The sequence below is a fragment of the Perca fluviatilis genome, chromosome 8, assembly GCF_010015445.1.
Source record: "Perca fluviatilis chromosome 8, GENO_Pfluv_1.0, whole genome shotgun sequence".
Lineage (NCBI taxonomy): Eukaryota > Metazoa > Chordata > Actinopteri > Perciformes > Percidae > Perca > Perca fluviatilis.
In genome coordinates this window covers 10,250,515-10,259,670 of record NC_053119.1, presented here as the reverse complement: position 1 = coordinate 10,259,670, position 9,156 = coordinate 10,250,515, and the positions used below count along the sequence as shown (strand labels likewise).

At 36.9% G+C, this 9,156-nt stretch overlaps 1 long non-coding RNA gene across 3 annotated transcripts in view; it reads right to left on the bottom strand.

Moving 5' to 3' along the window:
* Positions 1 to 8,071: 8,071 nt before the first annotated feature.
* LOC120563815 overlaps positions 8,072 to 9,156 on the bottom strand; it is a 36,233-nt gene continuing 35,148 nt past the window's right edge. For all 3 annotated transcript variants that reach the window (XR_005640010.1, XR_005640011.1, XR_005640009.1), the window contains exon 5: positions 8,072 to 8,319. This is a non-coding gene — a long non-coding RNA (uncharacterized LOC120563815). The remainder of the gene's footprint in view (positions 8,320 to 9,156) is intronic.

Genomic DNA, 9,156 nt, shown 5'->3' with positions numbered 1-9,156 from the left:
TTTTTTTGTCTCCAACTCAGCCCCTCTGCCGCCATGCTCCATGTCTCTCTCACACCCAAACTAAACATGATATTCTGACACACCGAGGCTCTGTGGCAAAACAGCAAAGCCTGACATGTACTCAGCAGAGGGACAAGAGTATAAAAATGTTTCTACATGCTGACAGTCATCATGCAGCTGCTCGCATTATTTGACACAAGTGGAGGGATCGAAGTCAACGTGACACCGAGAGGAAGGAGCAGCACGTTGTGTAACAATTATCAAACGGGATGAAATTAAATGCATTTCTGGCCAGCTGTCTCTCAGTCATAGTCATAATGTGCAGGGTAAAATATATTTACAAAATGTCATCTTTCACAAAATAATCTTTACAAAAAATACTTTTACAGCACCGATTTTATACTTTGACATCATTGCACATTCATCAGTCATTATTATACATTGATCTTCAATTTAATAAACATATATGAAGTAACAGGCTCTCATATGTACCTATGTTTTTCACACAAATATTTGCCAACAATTTCAATATTAAAAACAGCATTTAAGTGTAGTGTAACAGTCATCAAAACGACATCGGTTTTGTAAGAGAGTAGCCTCAAAGTGTGTTTAAACTGATAGCATTAAATATAATTAAATTTCACACATGACACACACACACACACACACACACACACACACTGCTATTGGACGTTTGAGAGTCCACCTTCACGTCTCGGACAAGAGAGGAAATGTGGATTTAATTGTGCAAAATTCCCTGTGAAAATCTCTACATGTCTCTGTGCATTCCAACACGAAATGCACACAGAGAAAGCACACAAACATGTTGAAATATTAGAGTAGCTTCTACTGCTCTCTAATTGCACGTGTCTTGTTTTTTATACACACAAAGTAAATTTACCTTTCCTTGCATCGATAGCCCTGAGCACACACACTCACAGACACCACCTCCCTTAAATCCTGCAACACCAAGCTGTTTAAGTTTCTTCCCTCTCCTTTCAACACACACACACACTCTTTCTCCCACCCAATCAGAGTCACCACTAACACACACACCCTTTAAAAATCCGACCGTCCACTTTAACACTGCAACATGACAAATCAGTTACTCCACTCATTGCGTTACTGCTAACTTATCTGTCCATACATTAATCTAAATCTTATATTTATTTAAATGTAGGCTTACTCATGATGAAATAATTTTTTTAAGGTGAGCAAAAATTGCTATAAATTAAAAGAATATAAAAAGTGTCACACCAGCGTTTCGGACTAATGTTTCCTCTGTGCTGATAATTTCTCAAACGGACAAAATGATAATAAAAAAACATCCCGACTGCCATGACTGTTTTCAGCAACTGCTGTTAATTACGTTAATACACACTGAAGTTTTGCTGCCAATATTATAGTTTACACACAAACTTTGTCAGAGTTTACAGGGCAGTCAATTAACGTGGTTTAATTATCTGCTTTTTGTGTGACGCTCTCCATCTCTGTGGTGCTGAAACGCGCATTTCAGCACCGTAGAAGTGGACAGCAAAACACACACCAACCCTCCTTTTACAGTTTAAAGCTTCTCAAATGTAAATGATCGACTTCTGTCCTGCACATGGGTTTCCACATCTGCAAGAGCATCAAACACATACCTAACAACGATCAGTGAGCAGCCCACTCCTGCCCTGTCATTCACACACATCTGTCCACCCTGCAGTGACTAATCCTGGTCCCGTTTAGCTGATGATATTCACCGTTAACGTCTGTCACACAGCATGCTTGTATCAGCGTAGAGAACAACATTTCAATATAAGTAACATCAACACAACATACCCAGCCATATTACTTCCAAAAGCTGTGATAGTTGCAACATTAACAGGAAGAAATCCTGCTCGATTTACAGTGGACCCCCAAATAATGCCACCATCTAACTTACCTTTCTTAACTCTAAATAATGACAGCTCTTTCATAAAAATCTGCCCAGTGAGTCATAGTTAAAGGCTCAAAGGTATCTGACAAGCGACATAGCTTCAGTGCATCCTCTCAACAATATTACTAAACTCATTTACAATTGAGGTTTGTGTTTATTTTATTTTATGCATACCCATAGTCCTATTTCATCTGACAACCACAGCCAGCTGCATCTGAGGGCACAGAGAACCGAAATGAGCTTCATTTCACATAGCAGTACTACTTAAAAAAAAGTCCAACATTTGAACCAATTATTTTATATTTTCATATCTGTAACTTCACAAAAATGACTGACAGATATGACTGAGGCATTGCAGCCAATATAAGTTGTCTGAGTTGATTTTGACAGCCACAATTCCAGCCAAATATGAGTTTTTATTTGACAATTTTCAGCCTTTTGAAAATATAAAACTCTTAATTTTTACTCAATGGGAACTTCAAAATACATTTTTATAAAATGAAAGCTGAGAAATAACCTAATTTGTACAGTGTTGGAATTTAAAAGATAGTCTTTTGGTGGGTCTCTAACAAGTCTCAATGGATATATTTTCAGATTAGCTTTGGTTTTTCATCAAACTATATTTTATAATTTTTCAGTAATTAAGGTTTGAAATAAAACAGGAATATATTTAGAATGCGTGTATATGTGCAGTTTGACAGAGTATACAGTATATGTTGTTTGCTGTGATTAGTTTTTGTATAACACATAACATGAAACATGTAACATACCTGTGTTCATGTGTATGTTATGTCCAGTTACAGCTGCTTTACATGGTTTACTTTCATAACACACACACATGCAAGCATTAATTAAAGAACTAAACAACCCTAAACACCATATTTAACGTTTCCTGATGTCTGAACAGTCTGATCAGTCTCACCTTCATATTCCAAAAGTTAAAAGGAATCAACATAGGTCTATGTTTAAGTCCAACACACACACACACACACACACACACGCATGTACATGTGCACGCACGCACTCACACACACACACACATACACACACCTCAATTGAGCACGTATGAGACTAATAAACTTGCACAAATGAATAAAACATCTGTTTTCCTAAATCCACATTGAAATTAAGATAAAAATTACTTGAAATTTAAAAATGGGGGGTCATTCTGCCTAAACCTGGGATTATTAAGAATGCAGGGGAAATATTTTCATTATAAAATTTTCTCTCAGTTATCAAATAAAACAGGAAAAGAAGGAGAAGAAGTTTTAGAGTTAAGCATCATGTTGGTGTTAGAATCAGTCAATCAATCACCAGCACATAACACAAAGCTAAAGTTACTTTTGTAAACCTGTATTCAATCATTAAATATTATGTATTATAGTAAAATATAAATGCCTCCTTATGTATGTTATCTTATGTATAGTTAGTGTATGTTTAAATAAGTGTCTCTCAATTTCATCTATTTAGGATGATACATACACACACACACACACACACACACACACACACAATAAACCTGGTAAAGCACAAATAAAAAGAAAAAATGTCTTGGGAAGTTTTATATAGTTTTAACTTAAATAATGTGAGAATTGTGGTTTTACATGTGTGTTTACATTTAATATAACATTCTACATTTAATGTACAGTTTGATATGTCATCTAAAGGAACCTATATAACATCAGCAGGAGCCTGTAACGCCATTACACTGCGTGACCTACCCTCACTGTAGTCACCGTAGTGGGCTCCATGCCTCCAAGTCAGTACTGACTTATTAATACTGTACACACACATAATTTAGGACAGCTGCACTGTTTGGATCAAATGTCTGAAAAGTTACTACAGTATCCAGATTAGACTCATATACAGTATCACCTGATATTGGCCTTTAAATAAAAACTGAATGAGTCTGTTGATGTCATCTGTCTTAAATATGATGGACATGATTTTACTGAACCAGCTTTAAGGTATCACTCTGCAAAACTGGCTATCACGCCCACCTTACCCACTGTAAGTTTCAAATGAAAGTTTTTGTGACATAAGAAGGCATAACTGCTGCGAATGACTGAACAAACACTGAGGCGGAGGGCACTGAATATTTGAATTTCTTTGCAATCAGAATAATCACCATTAAAGGTACTCAATATACACTCAGCTGTCAGTTTCTTAGGCTAAAACTAATTCAGTCTGATACAACAGACCTGCAATAAATCCTACCTTCATGAAGGTTATGTTCAGTTTTAGAGAGATGTTGATTGAATGCTGGAGTATTGTGTTATCCTGTCAGATCTTTCTATTATTTTGTCCACCCCATTTATATCATTGAGGGTAGGCTAAGTATCATAAACACCTCTCTGTATAACACAATACAATTCAACAGCACCACAAACTACATCCTCTTAAATGATCATAAAGTTAAATCAACACCTCTGAAACAATTTCGACAAACACTGAACATTATAACCTTAATGAAGGTTGGTTTATTGCTAATCTGTTGTGTTGGACTGCATTAGTCTTAGCTAGGTGTATCTAAAATAAACTGTCAATTGCATGTAAGCAATCAGTGGATTTAATCCAGAAATACTAGTACTGGGACTGACAGTCCAAAACCCTCAATGGACAAACTCTTGTTAAGAGACATTCTTTTTACAATTTTAGGAGAAAACAATGAATACTCTAGGGTGAGGATAGCTGATGTTTACATTGTTAAGACAGGTTGCTTTCTTTTCTGGGACGGTTAAGGCTCTCTCATCTTTAAGAACAGGGTCCTCCAGTTAAGTTTGATGCCCCAAACCTGACTCTTGGCAGACTTGCGTGTGTGAGTATGTGTGTGTTTGTTTCAGACAATGTTTTCTACTTTTACAAAACATCTCATACCAATTAATACTTCATCCAAATGCATACAGCGATCATATGTGTGTGTGTGTGTGTGTGTGTGTGTGTGTGTGTGTGTGTGTCTGTCATACTGAGCATTTACCCTGTATGTCTTTAAATAAACCTACATCCATGTTTTAGAATTAATAAAATGAATACCATACATGCCCCCTAAACAAACACACACACACACACACACACACACACACACACACACACACACACACACACACACACACACACACACACACATGGACAGTCACTCACACTCTTGTGATAATAAAGCTGGTAAAGCACAAGAGAAAAAAAATGTCTTGGGAAGTTTGATATAGTTTTAACTAAAATAATATGCTAAATGTTTTTTAGAATTGTGGTTTTACATGTGTGTTTACATTTAATATAACATTCTACATTTAATGTACAGTTTGATATGTCATCTAAAGGAGCCTATATAACATCAGCAGGAGCCTGTAACGCCATTACACTGCGTGATCTACCCTCACTGTAGTCACCGTAGTGGGCTCCATGCCTCCAAGTCAGCAAACACAAGCTTCTAACACACAGACAAATACTGTACACACACATAATTTAGGACAGCTGCACTGGTTGGATCAAATGTCTGAAAAGTTACTACAGTATCCAGATTAGACTATTATACCACCTGATATTGGCCTTTAAATAAAAACTGAATGAGTCTGTTGATGTCATCTGTCTTAAATATGATGGACATGATTTTACTGAACCAGCTTTAAGGTATCACTCTGCAAAACTGGCTATCACGCCCACCTTACCCACTGTAAGTTTCAAATGAAAGTTTTTGTGACATAAGAAGGCATAACTGCTGCGAATGACTGAACAAACACTGAGGCGGAGGGCACTGAATATTTGAATTTCTTTGCCATCAGAATAATCACCATTAAAGGTACTCAATATACACTCAGCTGTCAGTTTCTTAGGCTAAAACTAATTCAGTCTGATACAACAGACCTGCAATAAATCCTACCTTCATTAAGGTTATGTTCAGTTTTAGAGAGATGTTGATTGAATTCTGGAGTATTGTGTTATCCTGTCAGATGTTTCTATTATTTAATCCACCCCATTTATATCATTGAGGGTAGGCTAAATATTATAAAGGCCTCTCTGTATAACACATACAATTCAACTGCACCACAAACTACATCCTCTTAAATGATCATAAAGTTAATCGACAAACACTGAATATTATAACCTTAATTAAGGTTGGGTTTATTGCTGATCTGTTGACTGTTGACTGCATTAGTCTTAGCTAGGTATATCTAAAATAAATTGTCAACTGCATGTAAGCAATCAGTGGATTTAATCCAGAAATACTAGTACTGGGACTGACAGTCCAAAACCCTCATCAGACAAACTCTTGTTAAGAGACATTCTTTTTACAATTTTAGGTGAAAACAATTAATACTCTAGGGTGAGGATAGCTGATGTTTACATTGTTACTGTAAGACAGGTTGCTTTTTTCTGGGATGGTTTAGGCTCTCTCATCTTTAAGAACAGGGTCCTCCAGTTAAGTTTTATGCCCCAAACCCTCAACAGAAATGAGAGAACCCTATTTAGAAAAGTTGTTAGTTGAGGAAAACAGACCTCAGATTTAATATTTGGGAAGCAAAACTCTTCCCCATTTCAGCAGGGATCTCCCAGAGTCCCCCAAAGGTCCCCTAATGATTTCCTGCACCATTTTTGCTAATGTATATTATAACAAAGTTGTGGTGACAACAAATGCAAACACTTCTCCAGAAGCCAATAATGTCACCTTTTGTCACATCAGGTGTGCTGGGTTTGATCCTAAGGCTCATCTTTTTTTTAAAAACACTCTAGAACTTAAACGAGAACTAATCAACTTGCACTTGTTTAATTCCTGAACCCTTGTGATTGTGGTGATTCATAAAACACACTTATTCTGATGCTTTCAAGTTGCAGCTAAATTGTTGAAATTTCAAATATCCTGACAGGGTCTGAAAAGTGGTTTAAAAAATGGGTACAAGCAGGTGTGCTTTTAGGCTCAGCTTGAGCAAAAAGCTTCTGCATTCAGGTACATGAGCTGGTTGGTTGGTTGAATTTTTTAACAACTGAAATGATTTGCTACTGTACTGTACTTGTTGGAACAGCTATTCCCCTTTTTCTGCTGCTATTTCCCATCTATTTTCCTTTTTTTATCCACCTGCAGATACACATCCAGTTATGTGGGAAATGGACAAACCCTTCAAGGCCTCACTAATACAGAAAATGGACAATTAATCAAATAATGAAGAAGAGCCTCATAAGAATCTGACATAAGAACTCTGTGTCAACCTCTGGCAGCCTGCACCTGCTGCTGACATCCTGTGCTCTTTCTGTCACAGCAGCAGCAGACCACAGCATCCGGCCTGAGCTGCTGTAGTGGCCTTCACCATAAACTATGTTTCCAAAGAGTGTTGGGATTGAATTAAGAATTCTTTAGTCTTAGATATTTGATGTTAAATAGCTATTTTCACGTTTTGGGTATTTGCATTAAATTGTATGGTTTTTAGATTGAAGTGTCTGGCTTAAATATTTCTCAGTTTAAGAGTATTTTAACGAAACTGAGTATAGTTTTCATTGTTTGCATTTAGTTGACTATTTTACAGCTTTGAATTATTTGAATTTGGTCCACTAACACAAAGGTTAGAAGAGGCTCGCTGCTGCCTCATTAAACCAGGTGGGACCCTTTTTGACTGGGTCGAGTCTCTCTCAGGCTCTCTGAGCTACTACCAGCTCCCTAAAACTTGTTCTGAACACTTACTAGGACACAGTTGTCTGAAATAAGATGGTTGTACGGCCAGTCATACTTATGTTTCCTAAGCAGGCCTTAACTTAATGTTTAACTGCGTATGTAGAATATGGGAATCTGTCTGATACCTAGGACGTAGGGCATCAGTCAACCGTCTCCAAGTAACATCTGGAGGAGATACTGGTTAGGAACCACAACAAGACAAACTAAAGATCAATGTAATACATCATATTAGCCCTAATTTCACACTTTTTGAAAGATTAAGAAAAGCCTAGTTTTAGACATTTATAAAGTCAATTTTGCTCTACTTTTTTCACCTGCAGGAGCTTTTACATCTCACATACAATAAGTTCTTGAATTAAGTCTTGTGTTCATTGAAAAAAGGTGTCTTATTTCAAATTTTTTCGGTATGCATACTCTTTTGTTTTCATCTGAAATCATGGAGTTTATTGAATAGGACCCATTCATATTTAAAGTCAAACTCATTTACCTTCCCATACTGGGATAAGACGACTCTCTGTGGTCCTGAGGACAGGGAGGTACGGGTGTGTCCCACTCAAACTGGCTTGACTCTCAGGGTTTCGGGTGGTGCTGCTGGAAAAAAAGGTATTGGTTGATCCAAGCTCTCTGGCCGCCCGTCCAGCTGCCTTCTCTCTCCCTGCCAACCTTTATTGTTCCTTTCTGCGTCATCGGCTATGTTAGTTTCCATTTTCTTCATTTTTCAATCATCATTGAGCTCCTAAGAATACACAGAAATGACAGATTCAAGAAAAAAATCACACTTTTAAGTGGCATGCTTGCACACTAACACACAACTGAGTGCAACAAATGACCCAGTCAACACTAAGATGTCATGAAAAAACACACAAAGTTAAATACTATACTGCAGTCAAACAGTGAGTAATGAGTTTTTTTTTCATATCCTGAAGCAAATATTTAACACATGCATGGAGCTAGGACTGTAATTATTAGAGAAACATTGTGTGTGAGTGCAGGTAACAGGGGTAGAACTTCTTTTGGGGTCGGTACACAAACCGCATGTGTCCTGCTTTTGCCAACCCCTACGGCCCACAGGACAGACTGCTCACAGTTCCTCTTTTTGGCAAGACTGATTCTGCATCTGCTGGGACGTTATGGTGAGATACACACACACACTCACAAACTCACACACATTAATAAATTAATAGTAAATTAATAGGAATATATCACATGGAGACTATACAGTGTATGTCAAAAAAACACACACTGTTTAACATGCATAGAAAAATTATAAAGTTAGGTAATGTCACAGAAATACAAAATGAATGAGTCGACATACACACACACACCCACACACCTACAGACATACAACTGTTGTTTTTTCTTTATTTCTCTCATACATAAATAAAATAAATGGGACTTATTTGATACTGGACTCTATAGTATAGTATAGTATAATGTTTATTTACAATTGTATGGTTCTTTTTGGTGTCTTCTTCAGCTATCTAATCTTATTTCTTCATTTTGATGTGCATGACACCTTCACCAAAACAAATTCCTGGTAAATGCATACTTGGTGAAAAATGTCTGATTCTTA